This window comes from Felis catus, chromosome A1 (genome assembly GCF_018350175.1).
Source record: "Felis catus isolate Fca126 chromosome A1, F.catus_Fca126_mat1.0, whole genome shotgun sequence".
NCBI classification, from domain to species: Eukaryota; Metazoa; Chordata; class Mammalia; order Carnivora; family Felidae; genus Felis; species Felis catus.
This window is the reverse complement of record NC_058368.1, coordinates 139183268-139198130: the sequence shown is the minus strand read 5'-3', so window position 1 is coordinate 139198130 and position 14863 is coordinate 139183268. Positions and strand designations below refer to the sequence as shown.

The 14863-nt window shown below is 42.7% G+C and overlaps 1 protein-coding gene across 9 annotated transcripts in view; it reads left to right on the top strand.

The window, feature by feature from the left end:
* Window positions 1–14863, top strand: part of FAM169A (family with sequence similarity 169 member A) — a 96468-nt gene that overhangs the window by 21548 nt on the left and 60057 nt on the right. The window contains exon 1 of one of the 9 annotated variants that reach the window (XM_023257417.2): window positions 772–900. The exons of 4 other annotated variants lie outside the window; for them this stretch is intronic. The gene's annotated coding sequence lies outside the window, so the exon portion shown is untranslated. 4 more of the 9 variants (XM_023257441.2, XM_003981074.6, XM_045062094.1 and 1 more) reach the window with 4 other exon arrangements.

Sequence of the window (14863 nt, the reverse complement as noted above, 5' to 3'; positions counted from 1 at the left end):
CCCTACATTCTGAAAGAGAAAAGGTCAACGCAGGAAATTTAGTGATTCCTTATTATCTTAAGATGGAAGTCATGGCTCTTGGACTCGTCCAGACTGTGCATGGAGAGCTCAACTTCCTTTTCCCTTGCATCCTCCTAGGTAGCAGTGGGTTTAGGAAGGAGGTGGCGGGGCGCAGGCCCACGGTCCTGGCCCGCGCTCCCTGCATCCGAGTCCAGAGGCCGGGATGTCTTGGTTCACCCAGTATACATTCTGGGAGGGCCCGCGCCATTGCCAGACTGGAGGAGATCTCCGCTGGCGTGTGCACACGGGATTCTGCGAATGTTGACATTAAAGGAATACGCAAATTCAGCGTCGTAGTCCCCGCAGCTTACCCGCACCTATTTTTATATCTAAGCCAAGGTCACTCTTTAATACCGGGCCACAGCCCTGAGCTGGGGCGTCGCGCCCTGCCTTGTGACGGCGGCCCAGGCGGGCCGAGCGGGCGCCAGGGGCGAGGCGGGGGCCGCGCGGCGCCCCCCGGCTGGCCCGGCCGGCACCTGCCCGGAGGCCGTCTGAAGGCCGGGTCCGGAGGGAGGCAGGGCGGCGTCCCCGGCGCCGAGGAGGGGCCGCGCGGCGCGGGCGGGGGGATTCGCGGTGGGCGCGGGCGCTGCGCGGCAGCAAAGGCTGGAGGCGCTGCGGCGCCAGTGCGTCACGCCGGCGGAGGGCACGGTGGGCTGCGGCCGACCCGCCGACTAGGAGCCGGGCGTCCGGGGCGAGGGGGAGGCGGCCGTACCCGCCCTGGCAGCCGCGAGCGACGCGGCCCGGGACCGGCCGGGGGTCGCCAGCGAGCCGCCGGCTCCATTCATTCCCGCGGCTCCGCCTCCTTTCCCGGGCTCCGGTGGCTCCGGAGGCGCGTCCGAGGTGAGTGCGCTGTCCGTCCCGGGCAGGGGCCGCGGGCTGAGGCCGAGGCTGCCGCGCCCGACCCCGCGCCCCGCCGGCTCCGGCCCCGCGCCCCCGCGGGCGGCGACGCGGGCCGCCGGCTGCGGGCCGCCTTGTGGACTCGGCCGCGGCGCAGGCCCACGCCGGCCTCCCGGGCCCCGGGCGCGCGTCCAGCTGCCGGCGGCCGGCCGCGTCCCCCGAGGGGCGTGTGGCGCGTCCCCAGGTGCGCGGGCCTCCGCGTCAGCGCCACCATTTTGTGTGAGGGAATGCCGCCTTCTTCCTTGGCTGGCCTGGGATCGGCTTCGGCTCCCCGGCTGCTGCGTGCCGAGCCCCCTCCCCTCCCACTGCGCCCCACCTGGAGCCTGGCCGCGCTCGCCCGTTGCCCTGGCTCGGTGGAAAGCGGACCTGGTGAGGCGGCGCGCCGAGGCGTTTAGGCTCGGGTTCAGCCACGCAGGTGGCCTCCGGAGATGCTCTGCCCACCTCCCGTGCATTGAACCTCTGGAACAGATCCTGTATAGATTCTCTTCGAGAATGAAGGGCATCGCAATTTTGTTCTAATTCTTAGCCGCCCATTGTGCAGTTTTTCGAGGCCTGTGCCCCAGGAGATCGGTGGGTGAAGCATCGAGCCCTGGGTTGTTTATGCCTCGGGGATCTGGATTGCATTTACTCCTATTATTGTCCTTTGGGAGAAATGATGAAACCTCTGACTCGATTCTGGAAACTGGTGTGGGTATCTTAGGTTATTTTAGATTATTAGAGTAGATTCTAAAATAACCACCTGATGCAGGCCCCCTTCCCCCTTGGAGAGATCCTTTGGAAACATCAATTAAAATGCTGAAGTGTGAGGATTTTTGAGGGGGTTGGGGCTGAGCAAGCAGGTTACTCAGAGACTACGGGAAGGAAAAGTTGTAATTGTATTCAGAACTGTTAGGCACTTTGTCATTTTCAAGGTTCCTCAGAATTTGGTAATTTTTGTTTTGATTTATCTTCTGGCAAATGTGCTTGAGTACCTAGTGGATTATACTTGGGCCGTTTGTATTTTATCAGTGCATCACAGACAGGGATTAAAACCTGGCATGGTGGCTGTTGCATAATACACACGTTTGGGCCTCGGAGGGAAATCACCAAAATAGATCTGTACCATGTATTATTATATGCTTGCATTGGCAGATTGATAGCATGTAAGGTGTACCGGATATCTTTGCAAACTATAGCTTGTTTTTCTCCTACAGGAGAAAAGATTTTTCTGGTTTGCGGACCAGACTGAGTTTTCCTGTTGAGGGTGGTGGGGCTTTGGACAGGGAATGAAATAGCGAGAGGAACCTGGGAAACATCTATGTGTGGTGAGACTTACAGTACAAAGATAAAGAGTCTTTGAAGGAAAGCTTGTAGGTGTCATAGTAGCCTCCTCCTTTTTGAATTTATGATGAGGATTGGCTTAGGGAATTTAGAAATAGGTTATGACTGGTGATACTAGCCTGCTGCATGAGTGATTATAGTATCCAGAGGTGCTTTACCTGTGGATTTAAGGTTCTGAAAAGTTTCAAATTAGTCTCACCTGAGATTCGTCCAAAATAGTATTAGACTCATTACAAACGGTATCATTTCCTAATAAAGGTATAGTATATGTCAAAGGACTTAACTCTTGAATTGGAGAAAACGAAGTGTTTTATAATTAGATGCTCTTGAGAGTAAAATGTCATTGCCACCCTCCTTATGAAATTACTCTCAACTTTTTTTGAATAGTTGAAGACTTCCATTAATTCTTTATAAACAAGTAATTCCATATCATGGGCCTTTCCTAGCAGAAATGTCATGCCTCTCCTAAATGACGTGTTCCAGGAGGAGAATTATGGAGGTGACAGGGACCTCGGACGTGGAGAGATGAGTCTTGTTTTTTTAGGAAACTTAAGGAAGCACCGATTGTTTTCTAGGGGTTCCAGGTGCCCTGATTGGATGTGTCTTAGGTCCGTGGGGAACGAGATTGTTCCTCCCAGCACGTTCAGCTCTGAGCCAGACACAGTTCCTGCACCTTTAAATTAATTCTGTAAATGCACAGGTTACAGAGGTTCACTGAATTGGTGCTACTGGCCTTATTAACTCCAGTTTGAATTAACGTAGTTGGAGATTTTGAGCATCATGTTACCAATATTTGAGAAATTGAAAAGGAAAAAGGCCTTTTAATATTTTTCTCCATTAGCTTTTATCTAACCTTTTCAAACCCTTACATGTGTTATGTTCAGTAATGTGCCTAAAAATGCAGAGATTTTCTTTTTAAAGGTAATTAGAATTTAAGAAGATTGAGTATTCAGGCAGAGTATTCAGGCAAAAATATTTGTCAAGGGTTCCGTAGAAAGGATTGTAAGTTGACTAGGAAGTGAAACAAAACCATCATGGTTCTTCCCATTTCTAAGATGTTGTGAATCTCAAATGAAAAAGGAATTGCATGGTTATTGTGTTTGAGATGATTTTCTCGTCACACATCATTATGCTTCTGATCCGTTGTATATTTAACCCTGAAATTAAAGTTCTAAATTTGGCATGCTTCACTGGTAGTAGGGCATTTCACAGTTCTTTACAACAACAACAACAAAATTACTGGAGGTTGAATTCATTAAGAAAGAGGTGTCATGGTTTAAAAATAATCAGGGAAAAGCTGATAATTTACTAAAGATAACCTAAATAATTAGACTCATTCGGTTTCAGGGCTGGTATGAGATCTTATCTGCTTTGTAGGAGGGAACTACTCATTTAGTCCCACCTATTCTTTGTCCAGAAAGTTTGTGACTCATCACATGTTTTTAAAAATATGTATCATTTTTAGCTACTACCTGCTCCAGTGAGGTGTTAATTTTAGGCTACACCAAAGGGTGTTTTCATTTATTCAACAAAAAACACAGAGTGTCTGTTGTACCTTAAGGGGCACAAGGGGTGCCTGGGTGGCTGGGTTGGTTAAGTGTTTGATCCCAGCGTCGGGCTCTGTGTTGACAACTCAGAGCCTGGAGCCTGCTGCACATTCTGTGTCTCCTTCTCTTTCTGCCCCTCCCGCTCGTGCTTTGCCTCTCACTCTCTCAAATAAGCATGAAAAAAATTAAAAAAAAAAAAAAAAAGGGACACGAAAACAAGTAGACCTCACCTTCATGGAGTTTATAGTGAAGTATTGTGTATTAAAATGTTAAAGATTTCCTTCAAATCTAACTGCACACAGAGTTTTGCAACTATGAATCGGGAACAAGTCAATTTAATAAATTACATTTTTAATCTTTATTTTTTATTATTTTTATCTTAAATTTTTTTTTAATGCTTATTTATTTTCGAGAGAGAGAGAGAGAGAGACAGACCATGAGCAGGGGAGGGGCATAGAGAGAGGGAGACACAGAATCCAAAGCGGGCTCCAGGTTCTGAGCTGTCAGCACAGAGCCCGACGCAGGGCTTGAACCCACGAACGCAAGATCGTGACCTGAGCTGAAGTTGGATGCTGAACCGACTGAGCCACCCAGGCGTCCCCAGTAAATTACATTTTTAAAAAAGAAGTGCCAAAAAATAATAAAAGAAGTGCCAGATTGCATGTATGTGTGTGGGGAAACCCCCTGCATTTATGGGTTGTACAGTGGAGAGGGTTCAGTTGCCGAAAGAAACCGAGGAGGGAAGAATACTAAGAAATGGAATTGTCTGGAGTGTTGTCCTGGGACAGGGGTGGTGGGGAGTGGACTTATAAGCAGTAGAATGGTCAGTTGGGTTTGGTCTGAATCAAGGTCAGGTGAGAATGAAACTAATTCACTGAATTTGGGAGTTGAGAGGTTATTGGAGGCCTTAAGAGGAGTAATAGCAGGGTGGGCTGGGTGGCTCAGTTGGTTGCACGTACGACTTTTGATTTCAGCTCAGGTCATGATTTCATGGTTGGTGGGATTGAACCTGGTGTTGGGTATGGGCCGACAGCAAGGAGCCTGCCTGGGATTCTTTCCCTCTCTCTCTCTCTGCCCCTCCCCTGCTCACACTCTCTTTCTCACCCTCAAATAAATAAATAAATAAACTTAAAAAAAACTTTAATAGGGGTGACTGGGTGGCTCCGTTGATTAAGCGTCCGACTTCAGCTCGGGTCATGATCTCCTGTTTCATGGGTTTGGGCCCCGCGTCGGGCTCGGTGCTGAACGCTTGCTCAGAGCCCGGAGCCTGCTTCGGATTCTGTGTCTGCTTCTCTCTCTGCCCCTCCTCCGCTCATGCTTTGTCTCACTCTGTCTCTCAAAAATACATAAATGTAAAAAGAAAAAATTAAAAAAAAGTTTAATTGAAAAAATAGGAACCCCCCCTGTATTATTAATTTTATAGTTTAAAATATTTTACACATATACCAGTACATACTAGTGCTTTCAGGCTTGATAATACCTGAGGACCTAACTCTGATTCTTCACTTACCAGTAGTTATTATCCAGAGGCAGTATAATAATCCGCAATTCAAGCCAAATAGACGTAGGTTTGAAACCTGGATTTGTGGGGCGCCTGGGTGGCGCAGTCGGTTAAGCGTCCGACTTCAGCCAGGTCACGATCACGCACTCCGTGAGTTCGAGCCCCGCGTCAGGCTCTGGGCTGATGGCTCAGAGCCTGGAGCCTGTTTCCCATTCTGTGTCTCCCTCTCTCTCTGCCCCTCCCCCGTTCATGCTCTGTCTCTCTCTGTCCCAAAAATAAATAAACGTTGAAAAAAAAAAAAATTTGAAACCTGGTTTTGCTGTTTCTAGCTGGCTTTTAAGATACATGGGCCTCAGTTTCCTTTTCTACAAGGTGTTATAAGAGAGCCTGTCTTAAAATGTTGTTGGTAGAATTAAATGTGATAATGTATCTAAAGGTGAGCTATTAATATTATCAATGAAATTAGGATAATTTTTAGTACCAATTTCAGTGTTTCTCATCTTTCTCTCTTTTATTATCTTTTTTTACCCTGTGTTCAACACTTTGTTAAGGTATGTTTCAAGGCAACAATTGTCATTTTCAAAATTGTGATCTACCACTTGTCAGTCGGAGATTTTGTACTGCATGGGATAATGTCTAAGCCTTTTAAACCTTTTGTAGTTTTTGTGGATTCCAGATGAAGAACGTATCTTTTTTTTTTTTTTTCAAGTTTATTTTTTTTTTCAGTTATCTCTACACCCAACATGGGGCTCAGACTCATGATTCTGAGATGAAGAGTTGAATGCTCTTCAGATTGAGCCATCCAGGCATCCCAGAACCTGTCTTCTAATTTTAAATGTGGCCCTGTTTTCTATTAATTATTTATGCTCATGATGGAAAATATAGCTAAATTTACCAAAAAGCAAGCACATGTTTGAAGTCTTGATATTTGGCCTTAGAATATAATGCATATCTAAAACTACTTCAGGGGTGCCTGGGTGGCTCTGTAGGTAAAGTGTCTGACTTTGGCTCAGGTCATGATTTTGCAGTTCCTGAGTTCGAGCCCTGCATTGGACTCTGTGCTGACAGCTTGGAGCCTGGATCCTGCTTTAGATTCTCTGTCTCCCTTTTCTCTCTGCCCCTTCCCTGCTCATGCTCTCTCTCTTTGAAAAGTAAACACTAGGGGCGCCTGGGTGGCGCAGTCGGTTAAGCGTCCGACTTCAGCCAGGTCACGATCACGCACTCCGTGAGTTCGAGCCCCGCGTCAGGCTCTGGGCTGATGGCTCGGAGCCTGGAGCCTGTTTCCCATTCTGTGTCTCCCTCTCTCTCTGCCCCTCCCCCGTTCATGCTCTGTCTCTCTCTGTCCCAAAAAAAATAAATAAACGTTGAAAAAAAATTAAAAAAAAAAGAAATTGATGTGATTCTGAATAAATTTTGTTTGGAGAATACAAACTTTTTATATCTGAGTATCTTCTCAGAATGGCCAAAAAAAAAAAAGCATAGTTTTATAAAATGATTCATATGGTTTTACAGTTTCACGTACAAATGACCACTCAGCTGAAGTCTGTGGGCTCTTGGCCCTCCTTTCCAGAACTTTGACGCTGGCTTGGATGGAGACAGGGATGTTCTTGTACCTGTACCTGCAGAAGGCCCGAGAAAAGTTTCCCCTGTCCTGTGTTGGAACGTGCCAGCTATAACTAACAGTAGTCTTTGATTAGCTAGTTGGCTGTGTTTTCATGTGGTGTAATTCACTTGTGGCTAGCGTTTCTTGTTAGCATGGCCCATTCTTTTTACCCTTTAGATACAGGCAAATAACTCTTCTCTTTTCATCTGGGTATTGACTCTTCAGATATTTGAAGGGCAGCATTCTTGGCCTCCCTTCCCCAAGACTTCCCTTCACTAATTTCTCCTCATTCCTGTTCCTCATCCATTGTACCATGGTGTCTGGATCCTTTGCCATCCTGGTGGTTTTCCATTGCAGGCATTCCAGTTTTTCAGTGTGATTTTTCTTAAAATGTGATCATCCGAGTGGAATCAAAAACAGTGGATGCTGTCTGACCCATGAAAAGTGCAGGGATACTTTTCCGTCTGTGGATCTGGATAGTCATAACCTTAATAAAGAAGCACCATTCTAAGGTTTTTTGGCTTTAACTTAAGAAAAACTTGCTCATGGTTCATTTTGAGTCTACTGTCATCTGAATTTCAAGGTCTTACTTGTCTCTGGCCATCAGCAACGAATAACTTAAGAACTATAATGCTACTTAGTGAATTTCATTTTTTCTTTAGCTCTATTGTATGGTAATTAAATAAATATTTAGTAGGCATTTTACTTTGTCAGTTTTTGTGTTTCCCATTTAATTTTTAACTTTTCAAACAGTTGGCTTTCTTATTTTTGAATTTCTAAAAGATATTTCATAGGATTTATGTTCTCTGAGGCTTGAATTTTTTTTCACTCACCATTAACTTTCTGTGCCCATTGTGAGATGTGGCTGCACTGACTACATGACTTACCCACTATCCTAACAGATTATTCTCAAGATTTTTCTCAGATTATTCTCTTTTACTATTGCAAAGAGAGTTGCTCAGAACATTTTCATGCATGCTTCCTGGAACACTTTGCTGTCTCTAGGCTGGTTGTATACTTGTGCAACATAATACATGATACCATATTATTTCTCAAGTATTTGAACCCGTTTACACTCTTACCAGTGTATCTTAAGTGGTCCTGTTGATTCACTACCTGTCCCAATACTTAATATGAATAGATATCTTAAAAAAATACGAATAGATTTCTTAATTTTTGCTCATTTAGTGGGTACAAAATGGTACCACTTTTTTAGTGTTTACTTTTCAAAGAGAGAGAGCATGAGCAGGGAAGGGGCAGAGAGAAAGGGAGACAGAGAATCTAAAATGGTACAAAATGGTATTTAATTGTGATCCCAATTTGCATTTTTCTGATTATGAATAAAGCAGAGACTCTCTTTATATGTGTTTATTAAACAAACAAAAAAACGGTTGGCTTTGTATTGTGTAGTAACCATTTAAAAATGCTGGAGACAGTGCATCTAACATCTGAAGAGAGAATATTGCAAGATTTAAAAAATCTCCCTCCTACAGAGTGACTAAACAATATGTTTGATGTACTCTGTGATATTTGTGCGATCAGATACATCCTGGGTCATACTGGCCTTCTGTCTCGACCTGGGAACCTGGCCCCCAGGTTAAATCCCTTGGAGACCGATTGCGTAGGTTTAGAGTCTGACTGCCACTTAATAGCTGTATGATTTTGGGCAACTTACTTAACTTCCCCACACCTGAGGCTCCTAATTGGGAGACTTAAGAATATCTGCCTTAGAGGGTCTTTTGGAGGAATGAGTGAGAGAAGATGTGTAGAGTGTTAAGCTCACGCCTGGTGAAAGGCAAACAAACAATAAATGGTAGTTCTGTCGTCATCAGGAAGCACATTTCACTTTTTTTTTTAATTTTTAAATTTTTTAAATTTTTATTTATTTTTTTAAACGTTTATTTATTTTTGAGACAGAGAGAGACAGAGCATGAACAGGGGAGGGTCAGAGAGAGAGGAAGACACAGAATCCGAAGCAGGCTCCAGGCTCTGAGCTGTCAGCCCAGAGCCCGACGCGGGGCTCGAACTCACTGACCGTGAGATCATGACCTGAGCCGAAGTCGGATGCTTAACCGACTGAGCCACCCAGGCGCCCCGCACATTTCACTTTTAAAAAATAATTATAAATGAATTTTTGATGATACTACCCTTTTGTAAATTAAGACATTTTTTCCTGTCTTTTTTTCTCCAAGTAATCAGGTATAGACACAAGTTATTGGTCAGAAGAGGCAGTAGATAATTTTACCCATCTCACTTTTCATGTGTCGAAAAGTGGATTTTGCTTCCTTGGGGTTCTGAGGTTGGTAGTACAGATGAAGAAAAATCACATTAACCTGTGGTAAGTATACTAAAAGAAGTATGCGTGAGGTACTTGTCGGAGTTTCTCTACTTGTCTCCTTTAGTTCTATTTATTAATCTATCCTACCTAAAGCTGTGGGAACAACTGTCTGACTTAAATGTCTTTTTCCTGCTCAAGATCCTTAAATTGCCTCCTGCATCCCAAATAAAGTTCACAGACTCTTTAGTCTGGTATTCTTAGCCTTTTATGTTCTGTACGGGGTTTATTTTCCTTGTGTTTCTACCACTACTTCTAATATACCTCAATTCTCTTGGTAAATCCAACGTGCCATTTTCAACATGCTTTCTGGCTTCCACGTAGTATGCTCCGTCTTTTTAGAGGGTTTTCCCCTCTATCGCTGTTGAAGGTCCATGGATAGCTTTTCATCTAGCCTCAGAGCCGTACATGTCTCAGCCGTAGCGTTTCTTCCTCCTGGCGCCTCTGTGTGATTTGTTTACACAAACTTTTGTTCAGTCGTTCATTTATTCATTTATTTAGTAAACATGGATCGGAGGCAGACAGGAAGGCTCCTACTATCGCTTGCCTCTTTTTCTCCTGGGTGTGCTGCCCACGAGAGGCAAGAAAACAATTTACTTCATCTGGGTAAGCAAACCCACCTGAGGTTGCAGGAGGTGTGGGAGAACAGGTGCATGGAGCCATGGATGGAAGTGCAGAGTTGGAGAGGCCTGGAGGAAAAGAGGCGTGGGTAGCCTGTGGTCCCGAATCTGCCGTTTTTCCAAGTTGGTATGCTCCTCTGCCCATAGTGGCAACCGTTAGTTACATTTCTTAGTTGTGTAGTGAAAGTATTAGGGGCTGGGGTGGTGATTGTGGCTTGGCAGCGTATTTCCTAAATTGTATGCCAGTGTTAAACACCAGGTTTGGTTTGGCTGTTGCTTTTTCTTTGGGCTCGGTATATGTTCTTTGAAGTGAAAACATCAGTCTTCTTTATGGTTTTAAATGAGATAAGCCTCTGTGATACTTTATGTCAAAGATACCTACAACATTGCGCATTTTGTTGAGACTCCTGTTTTTAACCATTGCTCGTGTCCTTGAGTTTTACTGTGCCAAACTCCTGCTAACTTTAATGAGACGTTATAAAATTAGATCTGTTACGTGGTAAAGAAGCTAGGTCAAAGGATTTTAGTTTGTCTCATGTTGAAATGAAAGCAAAATTTTATGGTGCATTTATTTAAATCCTTCTTATTGTGCTTTTTCCCCTGAGATTTTTGCTTGTTTATTTATATATTTACTTATTTATTTTTGAGAGGGAGACACAGAATCTGAAGCAGGCCCCAGGTTCTGAGCTGTCAGCACAGCGCCTGACATGGGGCTCGAACTCACTAGCTGTAAGATCAGGACCTGAGCTGAAGTCGGACGCTCAACCGTCTGAGCCACCCAGGCGTCCTTCCCAGAGTTTTGTAAACTGCTTCTGTGAGATAGAAACAGAATCCAGGTTTGAGGTACTGGGGTAGCTGCTGGCATCTTCTAGAGGCAAATCTATTCTTTTTGCAGTAAACGTGTAGTCATTCAAGTGGAAGCTTCAGTTACAGGTGATTTCTATTTCTTTGCATATGTATCTGAGCAGTATAAGTAGTTTTACTTTAAGTATTTATCTTAAGAGAGAGAGGGAGCTAGCAAGCAGGGGAGGGGCAGAGAGAGAGAGGGGGGGAGAGAGAGAATCTCAAGCAGGCTTCTGCACTGTCAGCACAGAGCCCGATGGGCTCGAACTACTAACATGAGATCAGACCTGAGCCAAAACCAAGAGTGGGATGCTAAACCAACTGAGACACCCAGGTGCCCCAGCTCTCTCTCTATATCTTGCTCAAAATGTATTGATAGTTAAGAATTGAGTATCCATTCTTGGGTGTGGTAAAATTTAGTATTTTGTGTTCTGACTCATTTTTGCTTATGAATCTTATTTCAGCCCAAGAGTCCTGTTTTGCCTCCTCAGGATAGAATATGCACAGCCCCCCCCCCCCCCCCCGCCCCCGCTCCAGTCACGTTCTCTCTCCCTTGTAGTTTGGATGCAGGCACATACACCAAATCTTGTCACTTAGATGCATCCAAGAGAGATTACATTTTCATGTTTAAATGATTTCTTAGATCTAGGACAGTCTTCCTAGATATGAAGAGAGAACTAATTCTTAGAAAGAAAACTAGTAATATTTCTCCTGATATATGCAATCAATCTTTAACTACAATAGGACTCCTGAAAGGCTCTACTTTTAGACACAGCGTTGTGATAAAAAGAACAGGCCTCAGAGCTAGACTGCCTGGATTAAAATACTAGTTCTGCCACTTAACTAGGGTGTGCCCTTGAACATGCTACTCAGCTTAGTTTCCTCATCTGGCAAGTGAAGGTAATTAAATTCCTCACTTCATCGGTTTGTGATAACTATTTCTGGGAATACATGGGAAGTGTTTTGAATAGAATAGGCACACAGTCCGTTGTTGGCTCAGTGATGATTACTTCAGAAGATGATTTTGCTTCCTACTTAAAACAAAAACAAGCAACAGGTATGAATGCTTTTTAACTTTGTGCCCCGTTAACCGTAAACTTGCGGACAGTCCTCACCCATAGGTAATCAAATCTTTTTCCTTTCTCAGAGGACAGAAATGGATTTGTGCACAGTGTTGAGCCTGTCTGAGATTTGATAGCTGGAGCACTTTGCTCACTGGTTTCATTTTTGTCCTGTTCAGAACCTTAGCTCTAACACTGGAGAAGGATTAATGTAGGATTTAGAGCCTTGTGTAGGGCAGGATGGAGAGAAGAATAAAACGAGAGAGATTGTTGAGCTAATGTACAGCGGCTAGGTGAGTTAGGGAAGAAAAGGATGTTAGAAAAAAGGGAAGAATCAAGAGAAGAATCATAATAAGGCTCAGGAACAGGCTTTTTGTGTAAAACGTTGAGAGCATTACAGATTATGTTGCTTGGATACCTAACCTATTTTCAATGTTGGGGAAACAGGATCATGACTTGGATTGGTTGCGATAATTATTTTTTTTTCTAACAACTCTTTCACCTCTAAAATGTCCATATTTTTTTGATATTCCTTTCGCCCTAAAGCCCCCAAGTAAAAATAATTATAAGAATTTTGAAGGAATTTAGGAACTGAATTTAGAAAATACATTCCCCCTTTTAAAGTGTATATTTGACATCTGGTGATTAACCTTAAATAGGGAAAACCATCACAGTTGTAGCAATTTGTTTTTTCTTTTTCATATTTTCTTCCTTAGAACATTCATTCTTTTAAATAGTTATGTAATAATTTAGGGAAAAGGGGTAGAATTATTAAAAGATGGATGTGAAGTAGCTGATGGGCATCTTAGAATTCTTACGTAAGAGGTATTAGTATTGTGTTTTTATACAAGTTAGCCAGGATTAATGAGCATAACATTTGCTTAATTTATAAATTAATTTGGACACTTTTTACACTTCATTATCCATTCTGCGTAAATTTTTTGATGAGTTAGTTTGCTTAAGGCAACACTAAGCTTTCTCATTCATGTAGAACCTATTTAGCCCTTTTGGTTTATCTCATGGGCAGAGCATAAAGTGCTTGACAAAATTTGATCTGACAGCTTTACAGTTATGTAACATAGAACAGAAGCTTAACAACAAAAAAGAGGGAGAAGTGAGTGATTTATCATAGCAACCTATATCTCTGTCTAGAGCTTTACCACTTTTCTCTTGCCTCTAAACTGTAGCAGAACCGCCATACGGCTAGTAATTTAAAGTCTTAACCAGTATTTTTTCTAAATAATTACAAACATTTAGAGGTGAAAAGGTCCTTAGGATTATCCTGTCCAGTTGCATCACATTACTAATGAGAATACAGAAGCCTGAAGAGGGTAAGTAACTTGCCCAGGGTCACTGACTTAGCTAGTGGCAGAGCTGACCCAGGAACCAGGGTCATAGAATTCCAATTCCAATTGCTCTTTCTGGTGTAATAGGTGAATAGAAGACTTAATAACAAGATAATTATTGCAGTATTTTTCAAAAGGAGCTTTCCTATAACCATGACAAATACGATTTTGAATATTGAGTAAAAATAATTGTATTGGGAGGCATGTCTCATTGTACCTATTCTTCTAGCCCTCCTAGTGGTATGACGTTCTGTTTCTTCATGTATAGATTGAAGCTGATAGAAATATCTCACTCTATATGCAATGTGACTGTGGCTTTCTCTTTAAAGTCTTGTATATGGTCCCTTCTCAGTAAGTATTACCTGTTGCTGTTAACCAATTGATGTATAATAGTTTCTGTCTTCATTTAAATACTATCAGGTGATTATTTAGCCAATACAATTGAACACTGAAAGCAAGCAGTAATAAAAGTAATGGATCTAAGGAGAGATTTGCAACACAAAAACATTTTAGAAGAGGTGTATGTGTGTGTGTATGTATGTATATGCACCTTTGGAATTAGAGAAATACTTTCTAATTCTTTTCATACTAAAAACTATGAAACTATGGTTGTTTTTAAACTGTATTCAGAAATCACAACTTGTAAGTAAAATTTCTCTCCCCAGTAATGCTCTTTATGCAAATTTCAGAGTATTTAACTTGTAGGACTACAGGAACACATGATTGTTCCGTTTTGTGTGTGTGTGTGTGTGTGTGTATGAATAATCTTTGGCTAATAATAATAATAAGCCCAGAAGCAATGTTTTTCTGTTTAAAGACTGTAGTCTACAAAGGTTTAAGAATGAAGGGTAATAAGTTTGTTTTTACACTTTAATTAGTTTAGTCACGTTGTGCTTGTCTTTAGTCCTATACCTATAGTGCAGTGTTTTCTAAAATGCACTGATGTATTACTGGTGATTTTGGAGATGCTCTTAAGTGGTTTTGAGGTGAATGTTTAAATGATGGTAGTTAAAAATTTTAATGCTGAATAGGAAAACGTGTAATCCGATCTATCACATGGGTGGTTTTATAGTTACGGGTGAATAAAATATTTCTTAAAAAAGTGGCTTGAGATTCTGATGTATGCTGCAACATGCAGCCTTAAAACCATTGTGCTAAGTGAAATAAGCCAAATGCTAAGAGACAGTTATTGCATTGCCTAGAATAGGCAAATTCATAGAGACAGGTAACAGAATGGTGGTTATTAGCAGCCGGGGAAAGAAGAAATGGGAAATTATTGTTTAATGGGTACATAGTTTCTCTTTGGGATAATGAAAAAGTTGTGGAAATGAACAGTGGTGATGTTTATACAACGGTGTTGTGTGCTGACTGCAGTGCTTACTGCTGCAGAATTGTAAATCTAGAAATGGTTAAAATGCTGCGTTTTATATGCATGTTTTACTAAATTAAAAAAAAGCAGAGGGGAGGAGATAGGATGAGAGGTGTGTGTATTTTTAAAGAAGCAAATTGGGGGGCGCCTAACTGGCTCAGTTGGTAGAGCATGTGACTTTTGCTCTTAGGGTCAAGAGTTCAAGCCCCCGCATTGGGTGTAGAGCTTACCTAATAAAAAAGAAAACTAAAGAAAAGAAGAAGTCGCTTGAGAAATATATTGAATAGTGATGTAGGCACTTAACACATTGGGGGAAATGTTCGTGGTGGTATGCAAATTATTGAAGGTTGGGCAACACAAG